The sequence below is a fragment of the Balaenoptera acutorostrata genome, chromosome 9 (assembly GCF_949987535.1).
Source record: "Balaenoptera acutorostrata chromosome 9, mBalAcu1.1, whole genome shotgun sequence".
NCBI classification, from domain to species: Eukaryota; Metazoa; Chordata; class Mammalia; order Artiodactyla; family Balaenopteridae; genus Balaenoptera; species Balaenoptera acutorostrata.
Window position 1 is genome coordinate 32,051,424 of NC_080072.1, and position 12,570 is coordinate 32,063,993.

Sequence of the window (12,570 nt, forward strand, 5' to 3'; positions counted from 1 at the left end):
TATCTGTTATTCTTCACGGTTCACCTATTTTTTTTTTTTTTTAAGAAGTTAAGCTTTTAATTCCCAAGTAATGGCAGATTTACAGAAAACTTGCAAAGATAGTACAGAGTTTCCATATACCTTCATCCAACTTTCCCTAACATCTTACTTAATCATGGTACATTTGTCAAAACTAAGAAATTAGCATTTGTACCGTGCTATTAACTAAGCTACAGACTTAAAAAAAATTTTTTTTTGTTTTTACTGGTTTTTCCACAATTGTGCTCTTTTGCCGCATGATCCAATCTAGGATTTCACATTGTTTTATAAATTTATTTATTTATTTATGGCTGTGTTGGGTCTTCGTTTCTGTGCGAGGGCTTTCTCCAGTTGCGGCGAGCGGGGGCTACTCTTCATCGCGGTGCGTGGGCCTCTCACTATCGCAGCCTCTCTTGTTGCGGAGCACAGGCTCCAGACGCGCAGGTTCAGTAGTTGTGGCTCACGGGCCTAGTTGCTCCGCGGCATGTGGGATCTTCCCAGACCAGGGCTCGAACCCGTGTCCCCTGCATTGGCAGGCAGATTCTCAACCACTGCGCCACCAGGGAAGCCCACATTGTTTTAAATTATCATGTTTCCTTAGTCTCCTCTGATCTATGACAGTTTGGGTTTTCCTTTGTTTTTTCAATGACATTAACAGTTTTTTGCAGACCATATTTCTATTTTGGTTTGTCTGATGCACCTATTTAAGTAAACTTTAAAATTTTACTGTATCTTTAGATTTACAAAAATTGCAAAGATAGGACAGAGAGTTTTTATATACCACACCCAGTTTTTCTTATTATTAACATCTTACATTATTATGGTTTGTCACAATTAATGAACCAATATTAATACAGTGTTATTAACTCTGTAGTTTATTCAGATTTCCTTAGTTTTTACTTATTGTACTTTTTCTGTTCCAGGATCCCATCTAGGAAACTACATTACATTTAGTTGTTATGTCTCCTTAGGCTCCTCTGGTCTGTGGCAGTTTCTTTGACTTTCCTTGTTCTTGCTGATCTTGATAGTTTTGAAGAGTACTGGTTAGGTATTTTGTAGAATGTCCCTTAGCTGGGATTTGTCTGACATTTTTTTCATAATTAGACTGTCCCCCACCCCCACCCCCCAAAGGAAAGCTATAGAGGTAAAGTGCCATTCTTATCTCATCTATAAAAGGTACATACTGTCAACATAATTGATCACTGTTGGTGTTGACCTTGGCTGAGGTGGTATTTGTCAGGTTTCTTCACTGTAAAGTTACTCCTCTCCTCCCTCTCCCACCCCACCTTTCCATACTTTTTATAAGAAGGTCACTGTGCACAGTCCACATTAAAAGAATGGGGAGGGGGCTTCCCTGGTAGCACAGTGGTTGAGAATCTGCCTGCCAATGCAGGGGACACGGGTTCAAGCCCTGGTCCGGGCAGACCCCACATGCCGTGGAGCAACTGGGCCCATGAGCCACAACTACTGAGCCTGCGCGTCTGGAGCCTGTGCTCCGCAACAAGAGAGGCCACGATAGTGAGAGGCCCGCGCACCGCGATGAAGAGTGGCCCCCGCTTGCCACAACTAGAGAAAGCCCTCGCACAGAAATGAAGACCCAACACAGCCAGAAATAAAAAATAAATAAATAAATTAATTAATTAAAATAAAAAAAAAAGAATGAGGAGTTATGCTCAACTTCCTTGAGGGTCGAGTAATATATACATTATTTGGAATTCTACTACATGTAGGATTTGTCTTATCTCTCCAGTTTTTTGTTTATTTAAACAGTATGGACTCACTGATATTTATTTTATACCTTTGGTTATGATCCAATATTATGTTACTTATTTTGCTCGAATTCTTCCAACTTTGGTCATTGGAAGCTCTATCACTTGGCTCCTATATAGTTCCATCATTTTCTTTTATTTAGTTTTTGGAGTACTCTTTACTTTCCAGCACTACTAGATGCTTCAGGCTCATCTTATATAATTCCTGTCCCAGTTCTAAAATGAGTCATTTCTCCAAGAAGCCCTGGTTCCTTTTATTGGAAAATGGTACTAGAAACCAAGATCTGGGTGCTAGGTAAGCTCATTGCTACTGGGGTGTTGTTGCTTTGAGGCCCTCTTGTCTGCCTGAGCAAGGAAATCTATGTGTATAGTAACCATATTACTCTTAATATTTCCACATGTAACTATATCTATTATGAAGCCAAATATGAATTCATATTTATGTCTCCAATTCTAATCCAGCCTTGTCTCTTTGCTTATAAACGCTCCAACAGTAAGAAGCCTGGATCCTACCATTTGTTATTTATTTATTTGATTGTAAATTCCAGTATATATGTACAGTGGTTAGAGATTTGTTAACCTATATCCCAGTGGGAAACAACTTTATCAGCTAGAGTACAGTACTATATGCAGTTTCTTTTTCCCTTAGTCTTACACTCTCCACTCATTTCCAAAGTTATTTAGGTCAGCACCTTTCCCCCATCCCCTTCATTGATTTTCTTTCATGCATTTGCAGTTCAGTGGGATTTCTTTTGTCACATTCTGCATTCCACCTGGGATTTCCCTGATAATTCCTTGTAAATAATTTATTTCTAATTTGCACATATTAAAAAGTTTACTTTTTATGCTGAAAAATTCTATGAACTTTAATACAATGTGTTTCCCATTTATTTTTTCTACTTGCCATTATGGTAAAATGTTAAGGAATTAAAAAAATTACTTTCATACAAATATAGGGTGTATCAGAGAGTCTGGGCCAAGATGGCGGAGTAGTGAGACCCTGAGCTCACCTTCCCTCACAAGCACACCAAAATCACAACTATCTTCAGAACAACCATTGATGAAAGAGACTGGAACCTACCAGAAAAGATCTTCTACAAATAAAGACATAAAGAGGGAACCACAATGAGATGGGTAAGAGGGGTGGACTCATGATATAATCAAATCCCATACTCCCAAGATGGGTGACCCCAAAACTGGAAAATAATTATATCGCAGAGGTTTTCCTACAAGAATGAGAGTTCTGAGCCCCATGTCAGGCTACCTGGCCTGGGGGTCCAGCACCAGGAGAATAAGCCTCCAGAGCATTTAGCTTTGAAGGCCGGGAGGCTTAACTGCAGGAGCCCCACAGGACTGGGGGAAATAGAGACTTAACTCCTAAAGGGCACACACAAAAATCTCACACATTGAGACTCAGGGAAAAGGCAATAATTTGATAGGAGCCTGAGCCAGACCTACATGCTGGTCTTGGAGGGTCTCCTGCAGAGGTGGGGGGCAGCTCCAGTACACTCCAGGGACATAGACACTGGTGGTAGACATATTGGGAACATACAGCCATGTGAACACTGCTGTTGGTGGCTGCCATATTGGCTCATTAGTACCAAGACCTGTTGCCACCTAACAAACTGTAGGCACCAGTGCTGGGATGCTTCAGGCCAAAAACTAACTTGGCGGAGACCCAGCCCCACCCATCAGCAGACAGGCTGCCTAAAGACCTCCTGAACCCACAGCTACCTCTGGACACTCTCCTAGACACAGCCCTCCTACACTGTTGGTGGGATGTAAATTGGTGCAGCCACTATGGAGAATAGTATGGAGGTTCCCTAAAAAACTAAAAATTGAGTTACCATATGATTCAGCAATTCTACTCCTTAGCATATATCTGGAAAAGACAAAAACTCTAATTTGAAAAGATACATGCACCCCAATGTTCATTGCAGCACTATTTACAATAGCCGAGATATGGAAACAACCTAAATATCCATCAACAGATGAATGGATAAAGAAGATGTGGTACATATATACAATGGAATATCACTCAGCCATAAAACAGAATGAAATATTGCCATTTGCAGCAACATGGGTGAACCTAGAGATTATCATACTAAGTGAAGTAAGTCAGAAAGACAAATATCATATGATATCACTTATATGTGGCAGCTAAAAAAATGATACAAATAAACTTATTTACAAAACAGAAGCAGACTCACAAACATAGAAGACAAACTTATGATTACCAAAGGTGAAAGGGGGCAGGAGAGAAAAGTTAGCAGTTTGGGATTAACAGACACACACTACTATATATAAAATAGATAAACAAGGACATACTATATGGTACAAGGAACTATATTCAATATCTTTTAATAACCTATAATGGAAAAAGAAAAGACTCTGAAAAAGAATAGAGATATATATATATGTATAACTGAATCACTTTGCTGAAACTAATGCAACATTGTAAATCAACTATACTTCACTTAAAAAAAGAAGATGTATCAGAGATTGCATTTAACTCATTAATTACTAAAGGAAAATGTAAGATGTTTAAACTACTCCAAAGAATCTAAGTATCCCATATTAGATTAAGTGTGCTAAACTATATATAAAACTGGTTATCTATATATCCAGTAGGTCCATAAGTCCTAAATTCTGAGATTATCTGTTCCATGGGAAAGAAATTATTTTCATCTCAACCATACAAAAATATACAAGCTAACTTCTGCCCCAACAGAGCTGTAAAACACCTCAGGCAATAGATTGTCAAGAAGAGCACTGCACTGGGAGAACATCCAGTAACTGTTTTTACAAGTTTTAGATAGTTTTTCAGATACTGAGTTGGTGAAAAAATGAATCTGAGGTGTCTAACAAAACAATCTAAATGGAAATGGGACAAAAATTAGGAATGAGATAAATTTAAGAGAGAAAAGTCAGGATAGAGTGAATCCAGGGGTAAAGCTATACTTAGAAATTTATACCTGAAAAATGTATATAACTCCTAAGGAAGGATGGCAAATTCTACTACAAGGTTTCTGGCTCTCAAAGCAAAGAGGGAGCTAGGGAACTCCTAAGATTTTTATGTTTATAGATGGTTCTGAAATACAGACTTTGGGTCTGATTTTTCATTAGGACAAAAAAAGAGAAACTGTTGTTTAAATTGTTGGCAGAAATGTCTGTAGCTTCAGAAGCAGAAACTTATGGAACTAAAGAAGACCTCAGAGCCTAAGGGTTCTTAGGCTTTTCTGTCAAACCCCACTCTCTCTTGGGTGCTTCTAGCCAGAGCCCGTTATTAATTAGACCAAGGCCATGGGTCCAAATCTGCTGTAAGCCAGACAGAGCAGAGATAACTCTCTGATGTTGCCCACTACAATGTGTCTGGCTAGGTTAACTTTCTACAGATATCACTTGAAGACGTGATAAGGTTGTGTTAATGGTGATAAAATATTAAATCCCCACCAAACTGCCTATTACTATAGCTGGTGTTCCCAATCTCCTGAAAGAGTCCTATCTAAGGGGTGGGAGACTAAGAATTGCCAAGAAAGCTCTTTAGGCAAGGAACAGGGCTCAGAACAGAATAAAAGGTCAACCTTGGAGGAATCAGAAGCCTGTTCTTTGCCTGGTGTTGCTTCTAGATTGTTTTGACATTTTCCTGTCTAATCTCCCTATTGTTTCTACATTTTAGCTATAGTTCCTTTTGAAACGTCCAGCCTTTGTTCCTTTGTCTGCATTTAGGATGTACAGATGGGACATACTGAGTCTCTAAAGGTGGCATCCAAATTATGAGAGAAATCCTAGAGGGAAAAAAAAAACTATCAGAGGCCAAACGTGCAGGTTACTTGTGTGGCTGCTCTTCCCCAGAGCTGCACCTTCCCCAGAGCTGCACCTTCCCCAGAGCTGCACTTCCCCAGAGCTGCACCTTCCCCAGAGCTGCACCTTCCCCAGAGCTGCACCTTCCCCAGAGCTGCACTTCCCCAGAGCTGCACCTTCCCCAGAGGTGCACCTTCCCCAGAGGTGCACTTCCCAGGAGCACATCTCCACTCTGGTTTTAGAAGGAAAACTTTATAACTGGTTCTTTTAAGGGTGATTCCCTTACTGTGTCCTTATGTAGAGCTGGAGTTGCGATCCTTTTTGCCTGAATCGTCATCTCTCAGTCTAGAAGCGCTGTGGGATTTCTTCCCTGTACAGGATTAACAGAATATGGCTTTTCTCTTTGAAAGGGTGTTGGAAATACAATCCCTTCACTGGTCTCGAATTCAGGCAGATCATTTCCAAGATAAGTATTTTTTATTGAACTGCTTTCGTCTTCCCAGTGAGGTCACCACTCTGTCTCCCAGGGAGGCCTCCCACAGGGGAACATCACACCATCCCGCTCAGCCCTGGAGATGCTATCTGACTGTCCTGGCATGTGTCCCGAGCCTGAGACACGGTGAGAGCAGATACTGCTTCTCCTCTTCTCACCCACAGAGATGCAAAGCTCAGTACTTTGAGTAACAGTTTTGTGGTTTACAGATGGTGAGAAGTACTCATGGAATCGAAGGAGCAATCATTTTAGCTGAGGGTGCTGTTTAAACCCCAAATGTTGGGTTTAAGGCTTCAAAAACTCAGAGGAATTTTCCATTTTCATCGGTATTTCTATATGATAAATTACTGTAACAATTAGTTCCTGGAACATTCTGAAGGCCAAGGTAACCACGCCTTTCATAGGAGAAAATTCTAAACATCACAAAAATCTAGTCACATGTATGCCCAGATACATTTTTTTCATTATTTACATTACCACCACCACAAAAAACAACAAAACAAAACCTACAGCTGCCTAAAAATGTCTCCATATTTCCTGGGATTTTACTTACAAAAGATATTTCTGAGTTAAGAAGTCTTCACTCTAACATTATAAATTATCCTCTATATGAGATAGCAATCATTCACACTTTAGTGGTGTTTAATTATACAACTTTTTTTCCCCCTAACATCCTTTGGATCAGCCCCTAAGGAAATGAGTTTTATTGGAATGAGTGGGAGTCAGGGTGGGAAGAACTTTAAGTGGGGACACTGGACCATATCTAAGGATCTCTTCAGCCTTAAGACTTTGCCCTTGAGATATTCTTTCCTTAAAAAAAAAGTATGTTCTGTATTTAAGCCAATCTGGGGTATAATATGTGGCTATATTAATTCACACCTGAGGATAGTCACCTAATAGAAAGAGTCAGGTCTCCAGTTCAGTTTAGGGAGCAACAAGACAGCAGTTAAAGGAGGGAGAGGTAGCCACTGTTACTTTCAAGAAAAGAGATGAGGAAGTCCTGGGTAGACAATAAGATCTTCATTTTCAGCAAGGAAGTCTTGGTCTAATGGAGTCTAGCCAGCAAGTGTCAGGCAAGGGACAGTGTGGTCACTGCTGTTGGAAGGGCCAGAGGTGACTTTGAGAGCCCAGTGGAAGGACATCTAACTCAGACTCATTCCAGGAAAAGATTCTTGGAGGAGACAGCACTGGAACTGAGCTCTGTGAGCTTAAATAATGAGCCAGGTAAAGAGGCAGGAGTGGCAAGCAGCACTGAGGTCCTTCTGTGCACTTGGAGTGGCATGATTGAAAACCTAGAGTGAGAGTTTTCAACTGTCACCATGGGCCAAATTCATATCATGCTAATGCCTGGTGTGGCACAACTTCTTAAAAAAAAAAAAAAAAGAAATCCTTATTTAAAAAAAAAGATTCCACCAGTTTATTGTTTTATTTCCCTCTGTTAAAGAAAGTGTTGTGCGCTTGCTAAGGAATGTGTATTTTCTCCTACAAGCAACGGGGAGCTATTGCAGGTATTTGAGCAAGGGGGCAGTTGTGTTCAGACTTGTGTCTCAAAAAAGTTGTTCTGGCAGGAAGCAGAAGGAAGATAGCAAGGGGCAAGAAAGGAGGCAAGGAGATCAAGTAGGAAGCTATTGATGTTTCCTAGATAAGAAGTAATGGCTTCAACTAAAGGGAGTGGGATGAGGAAATGGTGAGGATGGGATGGATCTTTCTATAATATTGTCAAAGGATATAGGAAGACACCAGTTGCTTCTATCTTTAACACTACTGTCCCTTAGAGCAAAGCCATAATTTAAAAGGCCTTTGTTTCTGGTAACAGATCTTTATGTCAAATAAGACACCTTTTCTGGAGAAACTGGTGTTAAGCTAAAGTCTACATGATTCTGACACACACACACACACACAAACCATCCTTACTCTTGTTTGGAAAAATAAACAGCTCTCCTTGGACCCACTCAACTTGCCAGAGACCTAAGCAGTTTCCACGCCCACTTAGAGTCATGGTCTGAGACAGAGGGCCGTCAAAGGCCAGCCTTGAACTAGAACCAGATGGGAGAGGATTCTTGCCAGAGACCATCATCCGAACTTCTTGCTTTTCAGTGATCAGAGAGTGGTTGAATGTTCAGAGAAAGTATATCTAATGCCTTAGTCACAACTCAATCAACTGAAATGACAATTCAAGGAGTGTCTGCCTTGTGAGGGGTGAAAGGAGCAGCTTCCAAGAGCTCCATGCCAGCCTTCCATGGAGGGGAGGCCCCGAGGAAGGGATGCGGTCCTTGCTCAAAAGGGTTTGGACAGAAAGCAAAGAAAAAAGACTGAGTTGAAGTTTCCTTATTTAGTATCTTACAGTAGGCTTGGAAAATAGATGGAGATCTCTAGGATTTGCATGAATTGGGAGGCTAAAGAAAAAATATGAATTTATAGTAGAGAGAAGAGCATATTTTTTTTAATAAATTTATTTATTTTAGGCTGTGTTGGGTCTTCGTTGTTGGGTGCAGGCTTTCTCTAGTTGTGGTGAGCAGGGGCTACTCTTTGTTGCGGTGCGCAGTATTCTCATTGCAGTGGCTTCTCTTGTTGTGGAGCACGGGCTCTAGAGCACACGGGCTTAGTTGCTCCGTGGCATGTGGGATCTTCCCGGACCAGGGCTCGAACCTGTGTCACCTGCTTTGGCACACGGATTCTTAACTACTGCACCACCAGGGAAGCCTGAGAAGTGCGTTTTTGTTAGCTAGGACTTAAACTTGGTATTCAACAAGTATCAGTAATTCACTTAGTATGCTGCGCGTTTTTTATAAGCATAAGAAGTCGCAGCAGAGTAAATGAGTCTGGTGGGGAAGCCCAGACATGTACATGGAAACATGCTGACATTAATGCAAGGAATAAACGCTAATAGCAAACAGAATCTATTGGTGTTGGTGAAGGGAGCAGGTGCTTAAGGAAGACAGTGTGGCAGTGAAAGCCAATTTTAGACTTGTTCTTATCTCCAAATGATACCATTGAATCACAGAGCTTCACTGACATGACTGGAAGAAGACCTTGTACATCATAGAGGTTTACACTTTGGTTTCCTTACCAGGCCACATTGCCTACACAATGTATGATCAACGCATTATTTGTTTTTTATAAATATTGAAATTATATCGTCAATGGCACATTTTTACTGTATTGTGGCTTTGCACGTATATGAACATCTGTTAAACAAAACATTTCAAGTTGGTGACATGTTTTATAATCCTGTTTGTCGGGCTGCATCCTGCAGGCCTACAAACCTTGTAGTTGCCCAGCCTTGAGAACAAAGAGCGAGCCTGGAGGCAGCGACAAAGGCATCAGTGGCTTCCTCGACAGGGAATCTTACCAGTCTGAAGCAAAACGTCCTGGAGTGACACCCCACTGAACGCAGCAGACGGGCGAGCAGGACAGAGCAGAAACCTTCACTACTCAGGGGAGAAGGAGGCTACCATTTATAGGGGGAATTGATGTCAGGTGGGCTCATCAGTTACCAGGGACTAATTAAGCCCTATAATTAAGAGGATTAGATAGTCATGTGAGTGATGCTGGGACTGGTCGAGCAGGGGATGTACAGAGACCAAGAGAACAGCCATCTTGAACGGCCTAACCGTACACTGCTTTTCCATTTTTAAATTTCAACTTAATTTTTGTGCTAAACTAGGCAGCTCCAAATAGTGGACGTGAATCTGTCCTGTCTTGACAGTGGAGAGCTCCAGATTGCAATGCAGGAAATGTTAGGGCTGATTAATGACCAAATAATAGTAATTACTCTTTATTGAAGACCTATTATGAACCAGTTACTTTACCCATATTCTTTAAAATTAAAAGAAAAAAGTAAAGAAAATGCACTTATAGCAGAAACTACAGAGGAATCAGATGAGGAAGAAAATAAAGTTACTGTAACACTGCAGGAAATCCCATCACTGGAGACCCGTGTTGGAAGGCAACCGTATGATCTCAGAATCATGATACCACAACATTGGATAAGGCACCCACACAGCTTTGCTCTGGTCCGTGGGGTGCAGGGCATGGGAGAAAGAAGAGGAAGATGTTGTTTAAGGGGATGAAGTTGAGAGAGGCATCTGTAATACTGGGCACTGATCACTGCCAAGGGAGTGTAATTCTGAGGTACCAGCGAGGGCAAGGGCCTCCCAGAAGTGGGGAGGACGGCAGGGTGACTTTTGTCTCAAGCTGGCTGCTCTTTAGAAAGTGCCCCCAGTCTTTCCTTTCAAATGTGCACTTTTCCTGGTGAGATGCCCCGGGCTCTTCTAATCCATCGGCCCCGCCTTGCTCACACCTAATGATGAAGACCTGGACATGAGAGCCTGCAAACCGCTCCTGCCCAGGAGGCAGAGGCAGGGCCAGCTGTGCCTTTGCTCAGACCCAAACCACAGAGCTTGTCTCTCCTTCCCCTCTGATTTTGTTCCTCTGCTGACAGTTTATTGTATTTTCATTATGTGATTCTCTTTCCCAGTCCTACCAAAGTCAGGGAAAATATTTCTCCTGGTGAAGACATCTTTTACTGAAGTGTTTCCAGGAGAGGTATAGTTTAAAGGGAACAAGACACTATGTTTAAAGCAGGACCTTTGTGAGCCCTACATTTTCCGACTTTTGAGGGCCACACCACACAATATATCAAACACACCAGCTGCATCCATATCCCACATAAAGCATACTTTTTAAGGAATTTTTGTCAAGATTTTTATACTTGTGTTTTAGAAATTATTTGGCACTACATTACTCATTTATGAGTAAATGAGCTCCTGATAATTACTGGGCATGCTTAGGGGGATTTGTGAAGTGAGAAAATTGAACTTGTAAGTTGTATTTGATGGAATGAAATCATTATGAATACTGAATTTAACAGTGAATGAAGCTGGCATGTTGGCACATTTTGTAGACATTTAATTAAACATTTATTAATTTTTACATTTATTGTTTTCATTTTGTAGATTTGGAGCCAACGACTGTTTTTCTATCAGGGTCTCATACATTTTTCTAGGTCTCTGAAATGCTCTTACCTCCAGGATCTCATTGCAATGGGGAAGGTTCTGATATAATAGTGGTTCTCAAACATTTTGGCTTCAGAACACTTTTGCACTCTTAAAAATGATTGAGGGCCCCAGAGAGCTTTTATATTTTAAAATGTGGGTTATATCTACTAATATTTACTGTACTAGAAATTACAACTGAGAAATTTAAAAATCATTTACCTACTAATTTATTTAAATGTAACAATCATGAACTAATTACAGTGTTATATAATTAACACTTTTTATGATAAATAACCACATTTTCCAAAACAAGTTACTGAGAAGAGCGGCATTTTTGCAAATCTTTTTAATATGTGACTTAATAGACAGATTCTCATAATCTCATAATTCTGTATTCACTGTGTTGCCATATATGGTTTTGCCTGCAATATAAGAAAAAAATTTAGCCTCATGCTGATATGTAGTTGGAAAAGGGAGATGTACACAATAGGTTTTTTGATACTGTCAATACTTTACTGTCAGGTTCTTTAAAAGTTGTAATCTGAAATCTGAAACCATATCAGTGAAATTTTCATACTATGTTACCTTAAAATCCATTGGCTATTTTACACTTTGAATCAATGTTTTACCTGTGCATGATTTTGTAACATGATGCTTTGGACATTTAAGAAATATTGGCTCCCTGAATTATGTAGATCAGGGAAATATTGAATCTGAATTATTTGTCAGATACTGACAAATTTTTTAGATAACATCAAAATACCACATTCATCAATGTCACCACAGATCTCATCAGAAAAGTCTGTAAGGATTGGGAAGCTGGCAAGTTAAAAATAACATGTGTTTTCCAAAGTTCTAGTTTTCACTCAAAAGCTTGACTGTTACCATTGGCGACAAACACTGTCAGTTGTTTGCCTTTACGTAACAGGTTCACTTAATTAATTTTTGAGACCATGTCTGCCAGTTATCCACGTCTGAACGCTTATAGCTTTTCAGTTGTTCTTCCAAGTACAAATGGTAATCCATGAAGAAAGAGTTTATATCAGATTGCAACTCAGTTGTTTGTGCCAGTGTCTTTCCTTGAGACAAACAAGGAACTTGGACATGTGTAGAAGTGAATGATGTCATCGTCCCATGTCCTCATGCAGAATCTAAAAAGATACGTGCTCAAGCCTTGAGCTTTAACAAAGGTAATGATTATTCTGCTTCATCAAAGACATGATGAAGTGAAATGGCATTTTTTTTTCCACTGGAAGAACGCAGGGACCACGAGTGCTGTTTGGTGCACTGCCTTGATTTGTGCTACGGCACCAGCAGGTTTTTCCACTTTTTCTTTTGCACCATAAGTGCAAACGTCAATACGCTGGCAAAGGAAAATAAATATTTTAATGTTATTATGAATATTGTTTTGACCTTGCAGATCCCCTATCAGGGGACACACAGCCTCATTTTGATACGTAGCCCAATATAAGCACCTAAGATGGTG

General features: G+C 40.4%; 1 long non-coding RNA gene across 2 annotated transcripts in view; it reads right to left on the reverse strand.

The window, feature by feature from the left end:
* Positions 1–11,102: 11,102 nt before the first annotated feature.
* The window catches only part of LOC103017446 (uncharacterized), a 39,787-nt gene continuing 38,319 nt past the window's right edge, over positions 11,103–12,570 (reverse strand). For both annotated transcript variants that reach the window (XR_009009301.1, XR_450896.2), the window contains exon 3: positions 11,103–12,447. This is a non-coding gene — a long non-coding RNA (uncharacterized LOC103017446). The remainder of the gene's footprint in view (positions 12,448–12,570) is intronic.